General features: G+C 34.7%; 1 long non-coding RNA gene across 1 annotated transcript; it reads right to left on the bottom strand.

Annotated features, from left to right (window-relative positions):
• Positions 1 to 1,748: 1,748 nt before the first annotated feature.
• On the bottom strand, positions 1,749 to 5,904 carry LOC128236233 (uncharacterized). The gene is made up of 3 exons (XR_008261297.1): positions 5,765 to 5,904; positions 5,045 to 5,170; positions 1,749 to 3,028 (listed from the first exon to the last, which is right to left on the bottom strand). It is a non-coding gene; the product is annotated as an uncharacterized LOC128236233 (long non-coding RNA).
• Between the last annotated feature and the right edge of the window lie 2,685 nt (positions 5,905 to 8,589).

Raw genomic sequence — 8,589 nt, 5'->3', positions numbered from 1 at the left:
AAAGTTACACGACCAAAATATTTTGTTTAAGCAGAATGCTATCATTGATGTTCATGCAAACTTACATTGGACATCAGCTTAATCGTTTTGCTTGATATTCGGATGTTTTCTTTACTACTTGCATTACAATACACATCCATGCCGTTTTCTCCCCTACTAACATTGTGTGTCAGAGTGCTCTTTACGGTTGCAGTTCCATCAACATTTTCGATAACTTCTCTTTTTGAAGCATTTAAGATAAGATCATCGGCAAAGAAACTGTCTGTTTTATTGTCAAGGTACCAGCTGATATTTGCCGCAGGTATACCGTCGGGTGACTCGCATGTAAGCCGCAGCTCACCCCCTTCGTTAAATTTCATCGAAATATTATGTTGTGGACCAATGAAAACACGCACGATTGGCACTGAAAATAATGGTTTGGCAAATCGAGTTAGCATATTAATTAGATTGTAGGGATTTTTACTGTATTTCATCAGTTGTAACAAATGCATAGCAAAAGTTACAAAGCAGCAGTTTGTTAAACTGGAACGTCCACGGAGATGGTGACTCATCCAGCAATGCATCGACAAATGGAATGATTTTATAGTTTCTAACAAAGTTGTATCTATTACAATTAAAACGTATACTTTCAATATATTTAAGCTCCCAATAAAACAAACGATTAAACCATGGAACACATAAAGTATGTTGAGCACGTTTTATGAATAATGTGTACCAGTCACTCAGTATTGGAGATTATTAAGGTCTGCCTGCACATAAAGGCTACATTAGGGCTCTTCCCTGTAGTTTTCATTGTATTGCAGTCCCCATCACATCCATTGTGTGACTTTTAAACAAAGAAGAAAATGCTGCCATCGTTAGAGCCACCCTTAAGGAGATATAGAGAATACTAGGTTATTGCCGTGGATGGAGGAAGTTTATCTGGCAAGGCGGAGAAATTTATCTGGTGAGTCGAAGGCGAACCCGATAAAATCCGTAGCCGAGCCAGATAACCTTTCTCCATCCACGGCACTTACCTAGTATTCTATTTATCCTGTTACTTTGTTTAATTAAACGCTATAAATAACCTTAAAATTATCAAGTATCTTAAAAGTAAGGGAGGCAACTGTTTTTTCGATGTTGACGTCATCACACCCGGTATCCATGTTCAAATCGCCTCCAAAATACTTCTTAAAACTGTTCACCTTTTTCAATACGTTTATATTCAAAGTCATTGCATTTTAATACGTCAATATAAATTAAAACATAAACAAGCTTTTACAAGTGCATACACATGGATCAGTCTCCAAACATTATCTAATGATGTTACAATTATTCCGCAAGTCACAGAGAACAGTACACAGGTCATGATTCAAGATAACGAGTGTTTACAAACAATGCCACATGTTAAATGGATTTAATTCATGTTGATAGTGTTGGATGCTCAGAACTGCACCGGTTAAGAGATCATTCAGTTCTGTTGTAAGTGAGATTTTGTCATTCAACACAGGAATGGAATAAACTATCGACAAGTATCGTTGAATGCTGTTTCACTGTCTCCAGCATTAGCGGGTGGGGTAAGATTTTCACATCACATGTAGATTTTCAGGTCGATTGTTTTGCCAGTGTCATTATTATGCGGAGCGATTGGAGTTTATGGGCGAATGATTGTTAAGTTTGGTTGATGGCGGTCTATTGATATGATACTGAAACACTATTTGTGCTTTTCCTCTGACATTGAAGAATATAAAAAAGAAGTTCGTTTTTGCGGTCACATGACCACCTGTTTGTAGATAAACATCACGTGGTCAACTATCCTAATAAACTAAAGTTTATACGGCACCTTGTTATTGGACCAATTTGTATTCAAGTGACAGGATAAATACATACACACACTTCATCACAGGAATTAACTGCAACGTATGATCTTTTACAAAATATATGTAAGTAACTCGTAAACTGTATTGTGAGAAATGGACGTTATTGTGAGAAATGGATGATATTGTGAGAAATGGTCGTTATTGTGAGAAATGGTCATTATTGTCGTTTTTGTGAGAAATAATCATTTGCTTTCCGACTCCGCACACTTTAACCAGCCATACTGCGTTTATACCCCGATAATAACATCACGCAATGCATTCCTTAAATTGTGTTACAAAAGAAATATCAAACGAGTACTGTGGACATTTAAATACATGGAATAAAGAATAACGTTCAACAAATTATTCACTGTTGCTAGTATGTTTAAATGTTCTACACATCGAATATACACAATAGGAGCACTAATTCAATCCAACAACGCTCAAAATTATTTAAATAAGATGCATTATAATTTTACTCAATCGTAAGCTATGAATTATCTAGCTCTGGTGGAACCTTATGTAAACATGTTAACATTTTAAACTATACCATTGATCCCATATTAGAGAAGCTGATGGAAATACACATGTAGATTATAAAACAAATAAAAGTACAAAGGGATTGGCAATAACAATGAATATACCTATTCATATAACCGCATCATCGTCTCAAAATCTGTTCCTATACAAAATTATATATATATATCAAATATAAAATGATAACGAAGCACATAAATGGTGGCGATTGGAAAAACTGCAAAAAGTTCAATAATGCTCTCAAAAATAAAATTATGTTATACATTGTAACATACGTATATAATTTTATCTTCATGACAAAGCTTGTACATAAATTCGCCAACTGCTTTCCTCTGACATAAATGTACACATTGGTTTTGCTTTTTGTCCCTTTGGAACTTTTTTATGTTGATGTGCAACTCCAAGAATTATTGTTGTTAGTTCTGTTCAAAGGGTTTGTGGTGTAAGCATATGTTGTGAGGTTCAAACAGGAACAGCTGGACACGGGATCGTATATGAATGAAGTACATTTATTTTCTAAATATCCAATTCTCACTACGCTTTTCTCATATCGAAGAATCCACAAATCGTACATCATTCAATGTCGAACACGTGAGTGTAACAGTCGAATATTCCGTTACAAATTGTCGGTAAGCTGACGACATCTGAACATCCTGGAAAATTCAAATATGCTTGCATTAGAGCATTCGATTCCTTGCAGAGAAGCCCCCAAAGCTAGTGCAATATGATTCTTATCCTTCGAGAAGCCGCTGTGATTTTTAATTTTGCTGTATCATATAAGTTCAACACTGAAAACTTTTATGTCGTGTGTATGATATTATAATTATTGTATCCTTTGTATTTTATTGTGGGCACAGACTTCGATCCAGGCTTAAAGTTTGCGACTTTTCAGTTTGTAAGAATCATTTCATTGGTCGATGATGTACGCTATAATGACGGGATTTATACGTAGTTATCAACAAAAGCTCAGAGTCTGGTATGGAAGTGTTCTTGTTCAATTCCAGAGAACGTTATGTCGTGATAAACCTTTTAGTGTTCACTACTAGTCGAACCAAGGAAAGTTATTTTCCGCGTATCGATGTTTTACATCGATGAAGAAAGAGAACAAATAAACATTTGGGCATGATCAAAGATTTAGCCGTGTCAGTTATACATAAAATAAAAGACAACATGAGACATATGGAAAAAACAGGTGTAGTAATCTTGTAAAATTAGTGTTTATTTACGCATTCCTTTCCTTACAAATTCAAGTCTTGTCTTAATGTATTGATTGGATATGAAAACAAAGCCTGTTGCACAGGAAATGATTCGAGCCGCCTCATACTTTACTTGCCCTAGCTTAGTTGTGTAATATATTCATAAACAACTTTTGCATCATTATTCTACCAACAGTTTTATACATGCTGCATATGAAACTTCAAAACGCGCGATTAAGGACGTTTTTAAATGCTCGGATGAGGTAAACACGCTGCCATGTCTTGGTAGTGACTGATTAAATATCTTTATGACAGAAGCTGGTACAAGAGTGTAACGCCTAGGTATTTGTAAGTTTAAACTTCCGCCGTTTGAAAAAAAAAGTGGATTCGCCTGTATATTCGAGAACGTATTTCTGACTTCGAATTCGGACAATACATCTGATTTGCGATTTTTGTAATAAAATTGATTTCAAACAATGTTACGTGCTCACTGTAAAGCAAGATTTTGTTTTATATTTTACTAGACATAAATGAAATTACTAAGAACGGTACAACATATGATGAGTGCCAAATTGCAAATTGTGGTGTTCAACTATACTTTCATTTATCGATGCAAACGGTGACAGATTCTTTTCTTTACATGTTTAATTTTACCTGGTAGGACATTGCAACTTGTTTACATCCCTCTATGTTTAGACTGTTGTGCCTTTCGGATATTAGAATATCCTGTTCTCGGATTAGGATACATATTTCTCCTACCTCAAATAAGTAGATCCAAAAATTTAACCATGCTAGAAATTCTCATCTTGCCCAAGGGCAAAGATAAAACGCCCGTATGGAACTCCTTTTTTAATGGCCATCACATTGTAATTATCTCCCTTGTTGAAGACTGTCGTCTGTAGCATCATGAAACCTTGTCTTTTGGAAATATTTAGAATGCTAATTAATTATTTCTCGCTTCAAATGTCACCGTAAAACAGTTTTCACGCACCTTTCAAGAAATAATGCTTTATCTCCTCAGAACTATTTAAAGACCGATTTGACTATTAACATAATCTGAATCACTGCTCGCATATCCATGACAACCACGAATTATCATATATCCATACGCATTTATTTTCACTACGCACAAAAGAGTTCCAGTAGAAAATAATTTTAACCTAATTTTGTTTAACTGAGGTGGGAGCAAAAGCATCTACCATAGTCACTCTCGGTAAACCTCGTTTCCGCAAAACACCCTCCGCTCGGATCGGGATGATCCTATCTTACACTCTCGGCCATGGAAGATACTTATAATCTTTCATTCCGACCTATAGAGGATACTTACAAAAATAGGAAAAACTGAACTGTGAATCTAAACAGATTTGACATTTTGTAATAGGTATTAGGAATATCAATTATTAAGATAAATTTAAACAAAACAAATTATCAACCCTTGTAATTTGTTTACTTCTTTTAAAAAATGCGACTTACCAAAAGATGGATGGGAAGTTGTGTCAACGCCTGTCAACAAAAGCACGGCTGATTGAGGGATTGTAACTAAAATATCGACAGAAATGGTACGATATTGGGTGCCACCTCCTGGTAAGCAATACACGGCTGGATAAGAAATAGTAACTTGAGAAATGGAATTGGTCTTAAAGTGTTATTGGATAAAGTTAATGAAATAGAATGCATTTCCCAAAATAAATTAAATATCATATATGAACCTGTCATACAGAAATTTATTAACTATCTTCTGTATGCTATCAAAACGTTAAGCTACATGTGTGTTTGTTTTAATTGTATCTAGAGCCAATGAATGAAGATTTGATTTTTATTGAATTTTGATATGCATTCATTTTTGTAAAAGTGACACTCTTATTCAAAATTAATACATGCACGTGTATTACAAACATACATTTTGACTGATAAACCTTCACGTTCTTACAAAATAATGCATTGATGGAAAATATTCATTACTGATAACAACATTTTAACGGTGTATTTAATAGCAGAAAGCGCACAAATATTAAATGACTGGTGAACGCCTAAAGATTAACTGTGGTCTACTATAGTCTCATAAGGTAAAAATACCGTGTTTTATGCACATTTATATAGAATTAATATCGGTATCCTTCATTAGAATCATTGTTTTCGATAAGTATTCATCCTTTGGAATTTTAAAATCTTCTTTTAAAAAATGCGACTTACCAACTGTCGTTAATAGTGTTAAGATGCCCCATATCATAAACGACTTCATAGTCCAATAAAAATAACGTAATAAAACACTTCCTTACACTGTCAAGTTGAACACTGATATCACATTATATATCATTTAAGGCATGTCTCAACAAAGCTGAGATACAAAAGTAAATTTTACTTCCTTTTTTAAATCATTTATATCAGGTATTTACCTTGATGCAATAATGCACTACATGTTTCTATTAGATAGGTACTTAATGAGACTTTACATTAGGGTAAAGATATGCTTTAGATACCACAGGTTACATTATTATTACTGAACGGACCATGGATGCATAGATACAAAGTTTTAAATTGTCAATTCAAAAAGATGAACAGATGCATTGCTTGGGTATATATGCAATCTTAATGATGTCGACGTGCCTAGTCGGCATACATTTATCAAAGTGCTTATTGTTTTTGACCGAATTGACTAAAACATTCACTTCCTAGGTATTTATAACGGGTTGGAAAAAGATTAAGGTCGGCTGAGCCTTATTCAGTATAAGGGTGTTTAAAAATAAGACTCGTTTTATTCCAAAGTGATCAGGAACAAGATTTAGAAATCATTTTGAAATATATATAATTTTTCGTATAAATATTGAGCGCGCGTGAACGCCGTACACTAAAATTTCACCAGAGTAGGACTTTACTGCGTTCGTTACTTTTCGTCATCGACAAATCGGCTGTTCCATAATACGGTATTTATATGGAAATTTATACTTTAGGTATCAAATGGTACCAAAGCAGTCCTTAAAATATTAAGAAGTATGCTCATTAACAGAGAATATGAATAATATTGGCAAACAAACAAACACACTACACGGCATATTTCTATGATAATACAATGTTTTGATATGTATTTACGTTTTATTATTTAGAATAATTAATACCAAAAACGATGGAAAAATCGGGTGCAGGTTGGATGTCTTAGAGAGATTGTAAAATGATGGACGGAGAGGCAGTGATAACGTTGTCCAATTGTCGCCAAGCAACGTGTCTGTATGAGAGTTTGTTACTAAAAAGATGGATGGGAAGTTGTGTCAACGCCTGTCAACAAAAGCACGGCTGATTGAGGGATTGTTACTAAAATATCGACAGAAATGGTACGATATTGGGTGCCACCTCCTGGTAAGCAATACACGGCTGGATAAGAAATAGTAACTTGAGAAATGGAATTGGTCTTAAAGTGTTATTGGATAAAGTTAATGAAATAGAATGCATTTCCCAAAATAAATTAAATATCATATATGAACCTGTCATACAGAAATTTATTAACTATCTTCTGTATGCTATCAAAACGTTAAGCTTCATGTGTGTTTGTTTTAATTGTATCGAGAGCCAATGAATGAAGATTTGATTTTTATTGAATTTTGATATGCATTCATTTTTGTAAAAGTGACACTCTTATTCAAAATTAATACATGCACGTGTATTACAAACATACATTTTGACTGATAAACCTTCAACTTCTTACAAAATAATGCATTGATGGAAAATATTCATTACTGATAACAACATTTTAACGGTGTATTTAATAGCAGAAAGCGCAAAAATATTAAATGATTGGTGAACGCCTAAAGATTAACTGTGGTCTACTATAGTCTCATAAGGTAAAAATAACGTGTTTTATGCACATTTATATAGAATTAATATCGGTATACTTCATTAGAATCATTGTTTTCGATAAGTATTCATCCTTTGGAATTTTAAACCAAAAGTGTTTATTGTTGTAAATCTTATGCGGGAGTAATAGTGCATCTTTAAATAAAATTATTTTACATAAAAAAATCTTGGTATTGTGATACGCATTGGCACATGTCAGGGCTGCAGGCATCATGCAGTCTTTTACCTAGGACAGAAACTTAATCACTTATCAAAGATATCTATACTCAGAAGAAAAGGTGTAGTCAGTACTTCTACGTTGTGAAGTAATTTTCGGAAAAATAACTATAACATAAAACCATTTGACTTACCAAAGTTTATTAAATATCGAACATTTGTAAATAATTTAAACAGACTATATCAACTGATTGTATTTTACACTTCATATTTAGCATAGGGGTCCGAATGAAAAATTCTGTCAATGTCAATATCTGTTGTGGCCACCCCACAGCAACACATCGACGTCTTATGCTGTGAATTAGTGTTCTAATAACGTAAAGTGGTATTCTTGCCCATTTCTCATTTAAAGCCCGCTCAAGGTACTGAAGGTTATTGACGTCTTGTCTGTTACGTACCTTACATCCAAGATAATCCCACATATGCTCGATCAGTGAGAGATCAGGCCAATCAAGAGTGTAAATGTTGTATCCCGCCAAACGTTTTGTGTGTAACGTGCAGTGTGAGAGCGAGCGTTAATCCTGCTGTAGAACGCCAGTATTACGATTGACTTTGTACGGTGCAACGACGGGAACAATAATTGCCCCATAATTGGGATCATTTTTGAGATTTCCACGTATTATTTTAAGTTCTGATTTCCCACTGTGAAATTCCGCCCCATATCATAACACTTACACCCTCGTATCTATCACGTTGGAAGACGTTAGCAGGATCCAGCCGTTCACCTTTGCGTCTCCATACACACAACCTGTCATCTGCCCCTTGTGGATTAAACTTGGATTCGCCTGTGAAAACGATCCTGTTCCATTGCCGTCTTATCCAGCCAAGACGTTGGCGTACCCAATTTAGACGTGCTGTACAGTGACGCGCACTCAGCGGAATGCCAACGTAAAGGTGAGCACGAAGTCGTGTGGCCTTCAAACGATTACGTGCAGAGAAAATCAAAATTCCGA

Source organism: Mya arenaria, chromosome 5 (assembly GCF_026914265.1).
Source record: "Mya arenaria isolate MELC-2E11 chromosome 5, ASM2691426v1".
Classification (NCBI taxonomy): Eukaryota; Metazoa; Mollusca; class Bivalvia; order Myida; family Myidae; genus Mya; species Mya arenaria.
This window is presented reverse-complemented; position numbering and strand designations above follow the sequence as displayed.